Here is an 18,555-nt window from a genome sequence, read left to right on the forward strand (position 1 = left end):
CCTGGCAAACACCACCTTAACCAAGAGATCAACCTCACTGCTGATAAGCCACATTGATAGCAGGTAGTCTTGACATGCCCTGGAGGAGTGTATGGCAACCCACTCCAGTATTCTTGCCTGGAGAATCTCCATGGACAGTGGAGCCTGGCGGGCTAGAGTTTATGAGATGGCAAAGAGTCAACTGGGTGACTAAACACAGCACAGCTCAGCACTGTTCTGATAGGATGTGAAAAAGATACTTCAAACTCTGTGAATTTTCCCCTGAAACCTGTAACTCGGTCTCATCATGGGAAAAACAACAGGAAACCAAACTAAGCGTTTGCACACAAACTAAGCACACAGCACACATGTACAAAAGACCTGACCGACACTCCTCAAAACAGTCAGGGTCACCAAAAGCAAGGGGAGACCGAGAAACTGTCATAGACAAGAGGAGACTAAGGCGATGCGGCGATGACTAAATGTAACAGGATACCCTGGATAGAATCCTGAAACCAAAAAAAAAAAAAAAATTCATGGAAAAACTAGTGAAATCCAAATAAAGTCTGGAATTTAGTTAATGGTAAAAGACCAATGCTGCTTCCTTGTCGTGACAAATGGACCAAGTGGGTATTAGACAGTAGTCAGAGGAACTGGGAATATGGGATATAGAGAAACTGCGTACTATCTTTGCAACTTTCTGCAAATCCAAAACTATCAAGCAAAAAAATTTTTAAGTTTCTTTTTAAAAGATGAGGTTTGGCAGGGAGGTGGAATTCAGATGACAAGCCAAAGGATTTTCCACCCCATCCCTCTAGAAAGAATTTCACTTCCTGTGCTTCTTCCCCAACCGGAAACACAGGCAGAGACAGTACTTCTCTCTGACTTTGTGTCCTGAGCTTCACAGCAGGAAGCCTTAGTGCATCCAAGCTCCTGAGGGCCAGAAGACGGAACCTGGCTACAAAGCTGAAGCCGAAGGAGAGAGGGTGTATGGCTCAGCTAGGAGACAGAAGTTGTCCTCTCGATGGGGAGAAACAGGGCAAGCCTAGTTGGCTCTGTCTTCAGTCGACCCCATCACCCACCCTAGAGCCCGGCAACGGCTGGATCCCAGGCCAGACTCAGACCTGAGCCTTCTGCACTTAACGATCCCAGGGAGGCCTCACTCTGGCAGCCAGGCCCTCAGGCTGGCTCAGGAAGATCCTGATCCCTCATTAATTGCCTGAACAGAGCCTGAAGCAGAGTTTCCTCAGACAGAACAGCCTATTGTCTAAAGGCCTTGAGCATAAGAGGAGCTTCCGCAGGCCCAGGCCAACAAGGCTTGCACGTCTGCACACGGTGGTAGAAAGAGCTGGCCCTGCTGCTCATAATCTGTGTGAGGGACTGAAGCCAGGCTGGCCTTGCTGCTGCTTTCTTCCCCCTTTTCTGATATTTTTATTGAAGTAACATACATATTTGTTGTTGTTGTTCAGTCGCTCAGTCGTGTCCAACTCTGCCACCCTATGGACTACGGCACACCAGGCCTCCCTGTTCTTCACTATCTCCCAGAGTTTGCTTAAACTCATGTCCATTCAGTTGGTGATGCCATCCAATCAGCTAATCCTCTGTTGCCTCCTTCTCCCTTCCTCAATCTTTCCCAGCATATATATTTAGAAGCAAACAAACAATATCAAGCTGAAGTTTGATGACTTTTCATAAAATCAATGTACCCTGGTATCCTAAAACAGACAAAGAAATAGAGCACTAGCAGCATTCCAGAAGCCACCCTTGCACCCCTTCCTGGTCACTCCTCAACCACAATAACCAGTGTCTTGACCCTCACAACATACATTAGCCTTCTTAGTCAGTTTCTTAACCTCTCTGAGCTTCAATTTCTTCATCTGTAAAACTGAGATAATAATAGAACCTGCCACACTGAGTTGATGGACAGATTAAATGGTGAACACGAAAGGCCTAGGACATTGCATAACACAAAGGAGATGCTCAAAAATGCTCATTCTCTTGGCTGCCCTTCCCCACATGCAACACTTTAGCACCTCGAATAACTATAATAATGGCAAGAATTTAGTGAGCACAGAGCTGTGCTGAGTATTTTACATGATTTATTTGGCTTACTCCTCAGGACAACTGTCTGAGTTGGGTCTTATCATCATCCCCATTTTACAGATGAGGAAACTGAGATGCAGAGAAGTAAAGTCACCCAGGTCAAAAGCGGTAAACCCTAGTCTCTCTGGTTCCAGAGTCTGTTCTTCACTGCTATGCTTCACTGCTTCACATTCTGCCCACCCCTTCAAAAAATGTGAAGAGCAGACAGCAGGATGAGATGCCTCAACCCAGGAAGACAAGCGGGGCTATTTTCTCCAGGAAGAACTTCAAGGACTGCTTATTGGCAACAGGAAGATGAAGGGAAACCGTGAGCCACTGGCTCTGCCTAAAGCTCTGGGTAGCGGGAAGACCAGGATCACGGGCCCCAGAGAGGGAATTGCTGCTTTCGGGCCAAACCCACTCCTGGCCGCGCAGTTCCAGGAGCTGCCTTCCCGGGTGACAGCCTCAGAGATGAGGACAGACAAGGGGCGCTTGTGGGGCAAGAAGAATCTGGTTTTCTGTAAGAATGAGCTTAAAATAACTTCTGTTTCTAGAGATTGTTTAAACAGATACCTCCTCTTTCTCTCCCACAGCAACCAAACACACAGAGAAGAATAAACGAGCAGATAGTAAGCCCATGGATCCTTGCCTCCTGCCTCCTCCTAACCCCACTCCGTGGCTCATCCCCAGGCCCCAACAAGCAGGCACATCCCACTCGGGTCCAAGGCCAACTCTGACCAGGGAAGGGAGGACATTGGAGGCTCTGGCCCACCAGCAGGTAGAGGTCAAAATGGGTTGATGATAAAGGCATGTATATACCTACAAAGCCTGACTTTGCTCAGCTTGCTTTGCCTCCAAGTTACTCAAGTTACAACTAACCCATTGGGATAATATATAATCACATTAAATAAATAAATTAAATATATAACTGGGTAGAAAGCAGCTCTGAAGTCAAGGGGAAAGAGAAAGTAGACAAAATCCACCAGTTATGACTAACATTTATTGGACCCTTACTGTGCCCCATCGCTGTACAATTATCATGTAGTATTTTATTTTCACAGTAACCTGGTTAAGTGAATGTTCTTATTGCCTTTACTTTACAGATGAAAATAGAGGTGCACAACACTTACAAGACTTAAGAGAGCCAGAACTCCATGCAGGCTGCCTGATTTCATAGGCTATGTGCACATTGGCCATCCTAAAGTGTTTCTCCACCTGTCTCTCTTGTTCACTAGACTTTGAGACTCCCCTCAAGAGCAGGCACTTTCTGATTTATCTCAGCATCACCAGTACCCAGCACACAGCAGGTATTAATAAATACTTATTTGAATCAGGTAAACCAAAGCGTTCCTGGAAAACAGATTATGAGCCTTGCTATGCCAGCCAGAAATATTTCCAGAAATTGCAGAATGTCATGCAAGATAGCCATGAGTGCCCTGACTGGGAACATAGACCGGAATCTATGACGTCACTCCATCTCTGTTCTGGGGCTACATTTCAGACAATGTGTACTCTGTCTTTGGCTTAGATGTCAGAAAAAGTGTAGATCAACCTATGGCTAAAATTTGAGTTTGACCAAGTAACTGGTTACTACAAAAGACATTATAAAAAAGTTTTGTGTTTTAAATAGAAATACTTAAAGCAGATGTCAGCAGAATCAGAGAGACCTTTGTAAAAGGCATTGCGCAAACATTCCTATATTCCATGAAGCAATGCTCTGATTGGGTGGAGCTTGAACCCTTACGAACTATTATCCGGATTCTCAGAACTCACAGGCAAATGGCTTTCCAGTGAGGGATGGGGATATATATCTAAGCCTTGGCGAAGTGGCTGAAGGGAGCTCTGAGCTCCCATAGGAAGTGCCTGTCCCCACATGATACCTGTAACAAACATAAAATAGTCTCAACCAGTTTCATAAGATTTAAAACAATCCCTGGTCAATTCAATGAAACACTACAGATGTTGATCATACACCAGGCTTTGTGCTGGCAACGCTTGCCCTTACACTGCCCAAGAGAAAAACAGACATAAACAAATACAGCCCAACCTCATTCTCATTCCAACATGATGTACCATAGTGTCAAGTATTTCCAGGCAGCCCTAGAGTTCAACTCTTACATATTTCCTCCCTACCCACTAAAAGAAGACAGGTTCAGTCAACCACACGGCAGCATTGGGCCATGCTGTCACCTTTTCTTCTTTCAGCAGGCTTCCACGGGGTGTTATTCTAACTGCCAGGCCCTGCCAGGCCCACCCAGCACGGCTGCCTTTCCTTCTGGGCGATGTCATGCTCTCCGATCTCTATTAGACGTCTCGGACTATAACAGTCCCTGCTTCTTCTCTTACTGCTGCGTCTTCTAGGTGCCGCTGTGCCAGCATCAGAGCCTGGCATGACCCTGGGCGTTCCAGGCATCAGGTGGCTTCTGTTGGGTACCACTACTCCCCTCTGAGTATGAACCCTGGAGCTAGACTGCCTGGATTAAGTACTAATCGGCCACTTGCTAACTACAACTTTGGGAAAGCCTCTTTACGTTTGAGTTTCCTCTTCCTCACTGGCAAGATGGAGTGATGATAGTACCTAACTCCTAGGCATTTTTTGATTAATAAGTGAAAAAAAATGTATGAATATGTATATTCACCCACATACATATGTATACAACTATATGTAAATATTTGCTTAGAATAATTTCTGATAGGCAATACTGTGTGCGTTCATTATTTCTGGAGTGATTTGAATTAAAGCAGCTGTATTATCAGAACTTAGTTGCTTGAAAGTCAGAGAAATAAGGAAGAATTCTGAAAAGATGACAGTCGTGGCCGCGTAGTTTTTCAGTCACTCCAGTTCCCCATATAAAAACTGGCAGGCTAACCAGATAACAGAGCCAAAACCCCGTGGATAATATTTACAACAAAACTAGACGGTAAAGGATTCCTGCAAATCTCAAATTGCAAGCAGGTGGGGACGAACCACCTGCAGTTATGAGAGTGTATGAGAAGCAGCAACAAGGAGGCATCTGGAGAGGATAAGAGCTTGGATGAGCCACTGCGTATTTACTGGAAAGGACAGTGTGACGATTTAGGAGTAGTAAGTGGAATCAGAAGGGATTTGCCTCTCTGAGGTGAGTGCAAGGCGACTACTCTAGACTCTTAAAACGGAACCAACAGGAATTCTTCTCCAACAAAGAGCCACATTAAGAAGAAACTTTGGGGAGTAAGATCAAAATTGAGCAAGATAGAGGCAACAGAGACAGAGGGGGAGATGTTCAGTCCAATGTGAAGGGCAGAACAGAGCTAGGAACCTTAGAAGGCAGATCACTATGTTTTTGAACCCTATACAAAAACAAAAGAAGATGGAGCTTCTTAGAACAGCTTTCCTAAGCGCACCCCCCCAAATGTTCATAAAAACTAATTTCACATAGAAATGAGCAACAAAAATTTATTGAAGTATCATCCCATGTATAATTATTTTAGAAATAGAATAAAGAGCAGAATAACAACAATGAGAAAATGCCAGTAGAATGTACTCACAAAACAGAAGGAAATTATAACTTACTATTTCAATAACCATTACAAAAATGAGTTTAAAATTTTAAGAAAATTATAGATACAGAGTATACTACATAAATGAAAACAAGCATACAAAGCATATCCTAGTAAGATTGGACTTTTATTTAAAAGGAAAGAAAATCCTTTGTGCATCTAGAAATAAGTGCATATTAACTTACGCTTGTGTACATGTTAAATTGCTTCAGTCATGTCCAACTCTTTGTGACCCTATCGACTGTAGCACACCAGGCCCCTCTGTCCATGGGGATTCTCCAAGCCAGAATACTGGAGTGGGTTGCCATGCCCTCCTCCAGGGGATCTTCCCACCCCAGGGAGTGAACCCATGTCTCCTGTGACTCCTGCAGAGTCATTATTATTATCCTGCTCTTTATTCTGCGGATTCTTTACTGCTGAGCCACTGGGGAAGTCCATGTTACTTATAAAGGACCGAAATTAGGCTATAATAATATTTTTAGAGCAATCCTTTTTACTAGGAAAAAAAAAGTAAAGTAACATATATAAAATACTAAGGGAAACCAAGGATTTTATATTTAGCCAAAAGGATGTTCAAGTATAAGGAGGAGCCCTGATTCCTGTGGCAGCAGTGGTGCTGGAAGACAATCACTCAAGAACAATTAAGATAAAATCAATAGGACTTCGATACCAATTCATACAGATGATGAATGACAGGAACTAGTCAAAGAGGTGACCCAGATTTTTGACTTGAGCAGATGAATGGACAGGCAAAACCAGGTCAGAAGACAGGAAGGTGGGTTCAGTTTGAGACTAGTTGAATCCAATGGACCTACTGCCTCTTCTTTTGAAGAAGGCCCATCCTTCTCACTGGACTCCCTCCCACTGAACTTCATTCCCCAAAATTCTGGGCACTTCCAGCCTCCAGGAAGAGTGTGTGGCCTCCATACCTTCACATGTTCAACTTTGAATATTTATTCAATAAATATTTCCTTAGTGCCTACAATGCGCTGGGAATTCTTCTAGCCACTTGGGATACAGAGTGAAAAGGCCAAAAAAACATCCCTGTCCCATGGAAGGTACTTTCTAGCAGGGAAAACAGACAATAGCAATAAACTGTAATAAATTTAAAAGTGCAGAGCCATTGCAGGAGATGCAGCTCTGATTCCTAGGTCTGGTAGATCCCCTGGGGGAGGAAATGGCAACCCACTCCAGTAGTCTTGCCTGGAAAATCCCATGGACAGAGGAACCTGGCAGGCTACAGTCCACGGAGTCACAAAGGGTCAAACACAACTAAGGACACACGCAGTGCATTAAAAGCAGATAATTTCTTTTCAAAAGATGTAAGAGTAAGTGGGGATGAGATTGTTCATGTGGGAAGCAGAAAGGGAATGCCGCTTAAAATAAAGGATCAGGGTAGGACCCATTGAGAATGTAGGATTTGAGTAAGTGCTTCAGAAAAAACCAACCATGGTTAAATACAGGTACTGGGCATTCCAGGCAGAGGGAACAGATGGTACAAAGACGCTCCACTGGAGTAGGCCTGGGTGTTTGAGAAACAGTACAGAAATAAATATGGCTAGAATGGAGTGAACAAGGGAAAGATCAGTAAGAGGTGAGAAGGGACTCAGGCTAGATCCTGGAGGCCCCTGGAAGCCACTGCAGGCACTCTGGGATTTCACTCTGAGTAAACATGAGAATTCCTCCTGAGACATCTGAGGAATCTTGTCATCAGATATCAGCTGGGTCCACCCGGCCCCCACGCCATTCTACAACCCAGCTCGGAAGAGTTTCTCACGAAGGGTTTTATAGAAACAACACATAGATTAATTTAGAATGACAACCTCTGCTATGCAGTAAACTATAAATTGTTTACTAAACAGTTAATTTAAGCATAATTATTTATGTAACAAACTATAAATAATTTACAGTATGGTTAGGAGATTCACTTCCAGTACCTCTTTAGTAAGGCACTGGTGAACCAGTGAAGCCCAGCCAGCTGAGACCAAGGAAATGCTGCTCCCTGATCTTGTTCAAATCTTCCAGCATCTTCATCGCCCTGCTTCTGACCAACGCGGAGCTGCAGCAGCACAGGACTTTCTGTGCATTGAGGCTTTTGTGAAAGGGGCAGACAATTCTCTACCTCTCCATCCCTGACCGCTCCTAGTTCACATTTTAAGGGTAGAGATGTCCTCATTTTCATTATTCACCCTACCCATTTTGACATATGTGTTCCATAAGTCTTTCTGTTAATTGAACTGTCCAGTATAACAGGGTTAGAGAGTTGATCCTACTTTTCAGATATTCATAGGAGTAATGGCCCACCAATATACCTTGAAGCTAATACCAGGGAGTAATTTGTGAAGGGGACATGGATAATGGCATGACAGTCACTTTGTCCCATCTGTTTCTCCAGGTTGTGGCTTCCACTGATCTACAGAAGGACTTGAAGGTAGGAAAGAGATTTGGAGACATTAAGTCAATTTTTAAAAAATTTGGCCTTGTTCCAAGCATGCTATAAAGGAAATACTTTTTGAGTACCTCTGCAATCCAGGCACATATCAAGTGCTTGCATGTACAGTATCTGCCTTGCAGTTGTTGTCGTTGTTTAGTCTCAGTAGTGTCCGATTCTTTTGCAACCCCATGGACTATAGCGGGCCGGTTCCTCTGTCCATGGGATTTCCCAGGCAAGAATATTGTCGTGAGTTGCCATTTCTTTCTCCAGGGGGGTCTTCCTGCCCCAGAGATCAAACCCATGTCTCCTGCATTAGCAGGCAGATTTTTCACTGCTGTGCCACCAGGGAAGCCTGTCTTGCAGTTTTAGGATGCTATTTTATCATCCCCACTTTTATAGGGGAGGAAAACTGAGGCTCACCCCTCTAGTCTGTCAAGCACCTATGAGTGCACTGCTGTTTTCTCTTTCAGAAAGCCAAGAGCAGGAATTTGGCTCCAGGTGACTATTTCCAGTCCAGGGAGCCAAGTTCATGTGTACATTTCACAGCTGCCTCCTCTCTGATGACTGCAAGCCCATCTTGTTAACTTTATGAAACCCTGGCATTGTAGATGCCCTCAGAGAATGAAACTGTTGTTAGTCCTGCAGTCATATCTGACTCTTTGTGACCCCATGAACTGTAGCCTGCCAGGCTCCTCTGTCCATAGTATTCTCCAGGCAAGAATACTGGAATGGCTTGCCATTTCCTACTCCAGGGGATCTTCCCAACCCAGGGATCGAACCTGGGGTCTCCTGGGCTGCATGCAGATTCTTAACTATCTGAGCCACCAGGGAAGCCCCCAGAGAAAGATGCTACTAATAATCCCTGGTCTTTCTTTAACTCAGGAACAACTTATTTTTGAACCTCTTAAAAGGATACATGTATGTGTGCACATTGTCAGTACACATGTAAGAACTGGCATGATGCTACTCACAGCAAGAATACGTGATGAGGCCCCATCACGTGTCCTCATCCCACTCCACCTCTTAACAGCTGTGTGGCCTTGCATGTGGCCCTTGCCCTCTCTGAGCCTCCGTTCCCTGACCTGCTCTCTCCCTCATTCCCCAACCATTGTCTCAGCCTCACCAAGTTCTTTCAGTGCCTCTCCAGCCTTTGCAGCTGTTGATCCGTCTCCCCCTGTCTCCTCTGCACCTTGCTGGTGCCCACACATCCTTGAAATCTTGTCCCAAATATCACTCCTGGGGCAAGTGTCTCTGACTCCTAGGCGAGCTTACCTCCCGTGGGTCCTGTGTGTCTGGAGCACCCTGTCTTTCCCCCATCATGACACAGGTCTCAATTATTCAACTATCTGTTTATCCACTAGCCCAGAGGTCTCTAATCTTTCTGGTACCAGGGACCAGTTTCATGGAAGATAATTTTTACATGGACTGGGGGTGAGGGGTGGATGGTTTCAGGATGACTCAAGCACAGTAGGGTTCCTGCTCCAACGAGAGTCTGATGCCTCCACTGATCTGACAGGAGAAGGAGCTCAGGTGGTAATGCAAGCGATAGGGAAAATTTGTAAAGAGATGAAGCTTCACTTGCTCACCTGCAGCTCACATCCTGCTGTGAAACCCATGTAACAGGCCTTTGACTGGCATTTGTCTATTGCCCAGGGGTAGGAGACCCCTGCACTAGTCCATAGCAGGGCAGGACTTCCGTTTGTCATGCCTGCCCTTCACTCTTCCCCTCGCACTGGACCTGATATAGTGAAAATATTCAGTGCATATATTTACGGAACTGAATTGTTTAAAAATCTATCAAATGGGGATAACAATGACCTGCACTGCTGTACCGTCTCATGGGGTTATTGTGATAAGCTCCATAACCATTACTGCTAACATTTATTGAGACTGGGCCCTGGGCCAAACTACCATGGGGATGGCTTTGTGCAGATCTCACTGTGACCCTGAGGGCAGGGCACCATAATTATCTTATTTTTACAAATGAGGAAACTGAAGCTTGGAGAGGTTACATGAGCTATCAGATATCACTCAGATTGTAAGTGGCAAAGTTTGGCTCAGAAACCAGTCCATCAGACTCTAGACCCTGTCTGTTCTTAAATGCCTCTAACCGGCATTGTGAAGGCCATCCTCTGTGCAGGTGGCATGTTCAGGCCTGTCAGGTAAAGATGTAAACGCCTTCTCACATCCCCAGCGGAGTCCTTGCTTGACCTCAAGTTTCATGGCTGTTAACACAGGACCTGAAGTATAGACTAAAGACGGTTTTAGCTTTATCTTTCCCACTGTATTCTCCTCTTCACTTTAAGGAGAGTATTTTCATTTGCCAAAGTGAAACATTTAGGAGAATTCACAGATCCTGCATCACAGCTGCCATCCTGGTACCTCCATGGGGTTCCCGGAAAGGGAGGTGAGAGTCCAGAAGTCACCACTAGAGGGCTTCCAAGAGCAGATCTATACCATCACTTGTGGACTCCAGCCCCCAGCACCTTGACCCCCTTCTTCCACCACACTCTCTCATCAGCTCCAGCCTTAGGCTGTGACCAAGAGTCCTCTGTCCCTGGTTTTGGGCAGACTCCAGGCATCCTTAGGCTTTAGCTTCAAAAGGACCCCAGGTGCAGAGGTCAGGAGAGGCTGCCTGTCCCACTAGGTCCTGCAGCACATGCTGGGGCCAGGCTGGGAACCCTAGTGCCCTGGTGTCATCTGTGTGCATTCTCATCACCAGCCTGTTATAGAAGCTGAGGACACAGCTGAAAAGAAGAAAATCCAAGTGCTCACACAGCTCAGGCAAGACCCCAAACAGGGAAGAAAGCACTAAGAATCCAATCTGGTCATAATTATAACAGTAGCTCATGTACTGAGTTCCAGCAATGAGCCAGGCAGTGTTCTAAGCTCTCTCAATATATTATCTCCTTAATCCTCCCCACAGCCCTGGGAGAGAAGACTGTTATTAATCTCATTTACAGACAAAGAGACTTCTGCTGGGAGAGGTCACATGGCAGTAAGCGGTGAAGCCAAGACTCAGACCCATGCTCTAGAGCACAGGCCTTCTCCTCATATCAACTAAACACCACACTGCGAGGAAGAAGCTGTGAGCAGGAGAGTCTGGGATCACAGGAGACAGAGGGCCTGACTTCGCCTGGGAATATGTACACAAAGGAAATGACATTTGCCCTGGTTCTTAGAGGAGAGGAGTTGGCCAGGATGACAAGGGCCAAAGGGCTTCCACATAAATGCAAAAGCTCCTGGGGACACAGAAATAGTAATACAACTAGAAGTTTCACTAGACTCAAGTCAGGGGCCGGTGAAGGGGCCTAAGGATGGAGGACCAGTTGATTAAAGACCTTGAATACCATGATTAGGGATTTGGATTTGGATTTAATCCTGAGGGCAATTTGGAGCCACTCAAAACATAACAGAGCAGGGCAGTGACATAACTGCGCAGAGACTCAGTAGAGAAGGGACTGGATGGACTGAATATTGTACAGGAGGTGACCTGCCAGCAGGTGACCTGCCAGGAGGCGAAGGTTGTACAGCAGAGAGAGGACAGCAGGCTGCACAAAGATGTGGCACGCGACAGGAAGAAGTGGGTGGTTGGGCGAGGCGAGAGGAGGCGAGGGTGAAGGAGGGGAAGGAGCAAGGCTGGCTCCTGGGGCCTGGTCTAGGTGCCCGGTGCAGCCCTGGCTGAGACGGGAAACCCATCCAGAGGAGGAGTCAGTTTTCATCTTGCTTGGTTTCAGGGTGAGGTATGATGACAAGCAGGATACACAAGGTCACAGCAGAAGTGGGCACGAGGCCTTACAGAGGGGTCTGTTGAAGAGGCCCCACGCCTTCCCAGGGAGGAGAGCAGGCCTGGAGAACCCGGAACGGCCCCACCACAAGCTGGTCCACTCCCAGCCGCGGTCACTGTGCCGCCACATAATGAGATGTTCTTCTCAATTTTGGAGTCCGGGGACTGTGGATCCTTAGGGCTTGGACTCAGCATCCCATAATTGCAGAGCTTGTCAGATTCTGTGTCATTAGCTCTCCAGTTCCCAGGGCGCCACCTTTCCTACTGTATTTGCCGATTGACTCCCCAAGATAAAAAGTATGGTTGAACAGGGCAGCTCTTGCTGTGCAGTGGGGACTGTCTGCTGTCCCCACACCCCACAACTCCCAGTGGTTGAACCATCCTCAGCTGTGAACCTGGACATGAAAGCTTCCCATTCCTAGTACAGATGATCTGGCTTCTCATACAAAGGGAGGAAATGAAAACCAAGGTCAAAGCAGATGGACTGGCAATGAGTCACATACCCTTCATGGTAGAAACCGCCACAGCCAGGAGCTGGAGGGGCCAGGGGCCAAGACCGAGGTTGGAGTTCCTGTCTCCGTGGTGAGCTGGAATCTGATGCTGGGAAGATGCCCCTGTGCCCGGGGAGCAGGCGGGCATCCCAACAGTGAGCCAGGCTCACAGGAGCCCTGTGCAGTTCCCAGCAGAGTCCCCAAGAGCTGCCTACTCCCCCAGTCGCCCTGCTCCTTGCTCCTGGATGGTGGCCTTCCTGGACATCTGGAAGGAGGTGACTGAGCCCCCAAATCTGGGTTTTCTGGAGTCTGGCAGATTCCAAAACCCAAAGCCAGAAGTAACCACAGTTATCTCCACATACCAGGCTATTGGTCAGATAGATTGTTTTAAGTTGGAATTTATCCAGGGAGGAGTTGGAGTAGGGGAAGGGAGTAGCATAGTCATATACCAAAGAATTACAGAATGAAACAATGGGCTCCCTAAGATGTGTCTAAAATCAGAAGGAATTAACTACACACACAGTAAGCAGGAAGAATTACCAACAACAGGACACCTTCTGGGAGCCAAGAACTCTTTCCTTCAGCCCACACAGGGGTTTGATGGTTGGTGATTACCCACCCATTATACAGAGGTAAAAACTGAGGCTTAGAAGCATTACTTAGCTTGCCTAAGACCTCACTGTTAATAATCATAATGAAGTTAGGATTGATGACACATTCTGGACACTGTGCTAAATGCTTGGTCCAATCTTAATGATTTACTTTACCCTCAAAATAGACATACACAGACTACTATGTATAAAATAGATAATTAATGAGAACCTATAGAGCAGAGGGAATTCTACTCAATGTTCTATGGTGATCTAAATGGGAGGATATCACAAAAAAAAGAGGGGATATATCTATATATACAGCTGATTCAATTTGCTGTACAGCAGAAACTAACACACCATTATAAAGCATCTACACTTGGGTAAAAATTAAAACAAACAAACAGAAACAATCCCATGAAGGTCACATAACAGATTTGGGAGTTGAAGTAACTTGGCCAAGATCTCAAGGTGGATAAGTGGAAACAAGAATTTATGTAGAGCTTTGCTCTTACCTAAATAGTATTTTTTTTTTTAACAGTCTTCAGCAATTTAACTGATATTCACACTCTCAAATCCATAGCTGGGGCTCTTTCTCCCACACTAAACTCTTCTTATATGACTATCAATGCCTTTTTTTTTTTTTTTTCATAAATATATGTATGGGCTTCCCAGGTGGCAATAGTGTTTAAGAATCTGCCTGCAATGCAGGAGACCTGGGTTTGATCCCTGGGTTGGGAAGATCCCCTGGAGAAGGGAACAGCAACATATTCCAGTATTCTTGCCTGGAGAATCCCATGGACAGAGTAGCCTGGCAGACGACAGTCCATGTGGCGGCAAAGAGTCGGACATAACTGAGAGACTACCACTTCCACTCTCTTGCATGTGTACACATATCCTCTCCCTCTTGAGTCTCCCTCCAACCCCCCCCATTCCATCCTTCTAGATCATCACTGAGCTGAGCTCCACGTGTTATACAGAAGCTTCCCACTGTTCTACACATGGTACTATATGCACGTAAACTGTATTCTCTCAAGTCGTCCCCTCCTCCCTTTCCCCTCTGTGTCCACAAGTCCTTTCTCCACGTCTGTGCCTCTCTTCCTGCCCTGCAAAGAGGCTCATCGCTACCATATATATATAAGTCTTTTTAAAGCTTGTGATCATTTAAAGACTACAGTATGCCTAGTTATTTCTCAAACTCCTGCCTTATTTCCTTCGGAGAGAGAATGGGGTGTGTGTTGTTTCAATTCAGGACTGGCCCACTGGCCGCATCATCACGGATGTCTGACAAGTTTGCACCAGAAGAACTGCCAGAGTGGGAAGCCAGGGAGACGGGGCAAAGTAGGAGTGCCCTTCGGAGGACTTTCCCATCCTCGTTCTGCCTCTGCTCCTGCCCCTCGGGCATCCTGCCTCACTCTTCAAAGCCCATCACTGGGGGAAGGTAACTGTGCCAGACCATTCAGATGCTAAAGGGAACAGCTTTCCGCAGCCCAGCAGACCCATGCCCTGGCCCCTAGCTTCTGATATCAGTGTCTCATTGCCAGATAATCCTGTAGGTCTGGCATCCAGGGTTCCCCCAAAACACTGGGGGTCAATAGTTTATGAAAATCTCTGTCTACGTTCTTGTTGGCTCCTTTTAAATTCTTTTCACTCAGAATGAAACTTCAATTATTTCTTCTAAGTCTGGAATTTCGATCTCTCTGCCTTATTCTATTCTACTTGCTAATGTGAAGCGGAGAGTTTTCTGTAAAAGAATACTTTTCTATGCCAAGGACACTTGGTAATGACCCCCAAATTTTACTGAGCATCCCAGTGGGCCAAGCTAGGTGTTGGGATTATATAGGAGAGATAGTGAGGATGTGATCTCCAAGAGGGCAGGAGCTTCCATTAGAGTGTGACATAATCCTCAGACCTAGCACAGCACCTGGCATGTCATAAGCACTCGACAAACATTTGCTGAATGAATAAATGAATGATTTTAAATAAGCAATTATGGTTCAGTATGTTCCATGTGGCATTTTGAAGTAATCAGAAGGAATTTGGGGCGCACAGAGAAGTTCAGCTCAAGCTAGAGGATCTGAGAAAGTGTCCCAGGCCAACGCTAGGAGGATGCCTTCAAGTGTGCTAGAAACAGCAGAGTTGGAAGGCGACAGGATTTCAAACAGAGGAAACAGCATGTGCAAAGCAGTGGAGACGTGGAGCCACATGTTGGGAAGATGACAAGTTGCTAAGAGTAGTCAGAGGGGTGGAATGAACTCAGTCAAAAATAAGAACTTCAAATCAAGAAGCGTGCTGGAATGCTGGGATTCATGGATTTATCTGTATTTTATTCCAGCAAAGCCGGGTGCTCTATCCCCACCCCTCATAAAGCACTTCTCCAGGCTATACCACAGAGCTTCCATAAAACCTGGACAAGGCACACCCTCAGATGATGGAAGGGGCTCCCAAACTAAAATGTCTTACAATTTCCTTCCCAGGTACAAGGCCAACACAAAACTTTTTCATGCTTCTCACTAAAAGGAGTAAGACTTGTTTGTTTTGGTCAATGAGATTCTTTCACAGCCCTGAGGCACTCAAGTGGGATCCTTTTTGTCCAGAAAAGGGAAAAGACTATCCAAAACTCACTCACCAACTCCTAGAACATTAGCACTGAAAGAGTCCCTGGGAAACGTTTGCCTACCTCCTCATCCTCAGATGAAGAAAACAAAGCTCCGAGAGGAAAATGATTGTCTGAGGACACAGAGCAGGTTAGTGCAGAACCAGGGCTGAGAAGGAAGGAAGGAAGGAAGGAAGGGAAACAGGATGTGAGGAAGGCCAGCCTCTGGCCCCTGGTCACTGCTCCCCACTGCACTGTGCTCCCCCGCAAGACATTAAATGATGAAATGGCAGACATTTTTTCCAACGAACATAAAACCAAAAGATTAAAAATATTTCTGAATTGCTATCCTTTAGGAGGAAAAAAAAAGTCTCTCCAACTGTCTGACTCTTTCAACCAATTAAATCTTTGGCTGCCACTCAGAAACAGTATTTAAATTAATCAAGGTAAAACTCTAGCTTATCCTTTCCCTCCATGCGGCAATTTTCTACCATAAAGAATGAAAACAGCTTGCTTGGAGAAAGGGAACAAACTTCAAGCTAAGGAATTAAATTTCTCACAGTCACCTGAGACGCCTCAGTGGTTAGTCACTCGTCATTTATTAAACATTTATTCATTCAACAACCAGTTTTTGAGCTTCTTTTGTGTGCATTTTAGCCACAGGAGCACAAATATGAATCAGAAATGACTGACCCTCAGGATATTTATTGAGTCAGAAGGATGATATTTACATAACTCATTATAGTTCTACTCACGGCCTGGCCCAAAGTAAGTTCTTAGCCTAAAGTAAATTTCATTCAAATGAACGAGTGAATGAATGAAACTGAAATCTATTACAGATCACTGCTAACAAGAGGATTCCACTGGAGCTAGGACACAGGGCTGCTAGAAATCACTGGAGGCTAGCTGGGATAATAAACTTAAGAAACACAGCTCAGGGAAGGCAGGACTCCACAGAGAGTGGAAGGGGGCCTGGGAGTATTATAGCAGCTCCATTCCCCTCTCTGGGTTTCAATTTCCCCATCTCATGATACAGGGAGCTCTAAGGAAACTTCCAGCAACAACATTCGATGCCTCTATGATCCCAGTTCCCGGCACTATAAGGGAATTTAAATCCAACCTCCCCTCTTAAAAATGGAATCATTATTCCTATGTCTTTACAAGGTCACACCCTATGTTTCTGTGGATTTCTCTTGGGAGATGGGAGACGGAAGGGAATTTGATTCTAGCCTTCCTTTAGGTTTAAACAACAGGAAAATATCCAATTATCCCATTGACAATTACAGTCTGCACATTTCACCGCGGGCACAGAAAGCAGCCGGCAGCAGAAAACCAGACTCAGAGCAAGGGCGTACACATGCAAGCCATTATCTACTTGGAGACAGGCTGGCCCGCGACAGCCTCACTGGCTCAGGGAAGCTGGGCGGGCCCTTGCCAGCAGCCTAGGGGTGACCCAGGAGGCTGCCGGCCTGCCATAAGCTTCAGCTGACTCATCGGAAACCTAGAGAGACATCTCTTCCTCCCAGTAAGACATCCCAAATAAAAGCCCCAGGTTGTATACTTGCTACAAATCCAAGCCTGATCACTTGAGATAAATTAACAAGTCCCACAAGGGAAGGCACCACACCCGATTCAGTCACCATCATGTCCTTAAGCACACAGCCCCATACAGAGACGTGATCTGCACTTAATACGTACTCGTAGAGAAATTTTGTGGAAGACTTAATGAATACTAATGAATAAACAGGGCTTCACTGGTGACTTGGCAGCAAAGAATCCACTTGCCAATGCAGGGGACATGGGAGACACGGGTTCAATCTCTGGGTTGGAAGATCCCCTGGAGAAGAAAATCGTGACCTACTCCAGTATTCTTGCCTGGAAAATCACATGGACAGAGGAGCCTTGTGGGCATCAGTGCATGGGGTCGCAAAGAGTCAGACACAACTCAGCAACTAAACAAAAACAACAATGAATAAACGACCACCTGAATGAATGAATGAATGACTTCTTCATGTGATGCCCTCAAGAACATCATGGAAAAGACAGCCGCAATAGAGTACTGGCTGGCACTCAGGTTCAAGCACCATCTGAAGACATGTATCCTGGCTCTGTTCTTTGTCAGTCTGTCCTGGGCAAGTTAGCAGCTTCAGCTCCTCAAGCCTCAGTTTTCTCATGCGACGGACATGAGGTTAATTTATCTCAAGTGATGAGGCTTGGATTTGTATGTGGCGTCTGGGTTCCTCCTCAAAGGAAAGACTTGCTGTCCCCAGCTGGCAGGACTTTCAGAGCTACCTTACGTGAGGTTGTGCTCTGCCCAAAGTCACACACTCCGACAGAATGAAGGCGGGATATGAAGGTCCTGGCCTGTCTGGCCAATGAACAACTCTGATCCCAAAGGTCCCTGTGAGGTCAGCTGAGTTGTCATCAAGCCAGCGTCACAGTTCTGCACCCTGCCCCCAACCCACTCCCACCCCGCCGGCCATGCCTGCTTCCTTTCTCTCCTGCCACAGGTGTCAATCCCAAAGGCACTCCCTAATGACCATCTGAACTCTCACCCCCATCTCAGTGACTGCTTCCCAGGGAACCCAACCTATGGCCCCCTCATTAGCAAAACAGAGATAATAGTAAGTATACACAAAGGCTGTGATGAGGACTGAGTGAATTGCTATGTGTAAAAGCGACCAGCTCATAGCAAGTGCAGAATGAGAGTCAGCCAATTTTGTTACAGGGGTTAATGAAGTCCTTTCATCAGTATTCTCACCCTCATGAGCAGGAAACCAGAGAGAAAATGTCAGTGTCTCAGCTTGATCTGTGGGTAAGAGAAGTAATGAAAGGAAAGAGAGAAGGGAGGGAGGGAGGGAGGAAAAGAGGGAGGGGGAGTGGGAGACATGTCTGGATGTGGCCCTGTGTGCATCCCTCAGACTGGCCTCCAGTCCACCCTGCAGGAACCTCTCCATACAGACGGTTAAATCAAAGGCCTGGGCCTCCTGCAGAAGAGGGGGCACGATGATAGTGGGCACAACCCTGGGAGCAGGCAGACAGGTGGCAGCACCCTG

General features: G+C 46.1%; 1 protein-coding gene across 1 annotated transcript in view; it reads right to left on the bottom strand.

The window, feature by feature from the left end:
* The window catches only part of INSC (INSC spindle orientation adaptor protein), a 132,097-nt gene that overhangs the window by 72,091 nt on the left and 41,451 nt on the right, over positions 1–18,555 (bottom strand). The gene's annotated exons all lie outside the window — the stretch shown is intronic.

This window comes from Ovis canadensis, chromosome 15 (genome assembly GCF_042477335.2).
Source record: "Ovis canadensis isolate MfBH-ARS-UI-01 breed Bighorn chromosome 15, ARS-UI_OviCan_v2, whole genome shotgun sequence".
Taxonomy (NCBI): Eukaryota; Metazoa; Chordata; class Mammalia; order Artiodactyla; family Bovidae; genus Ovis; species Ovis canadensis.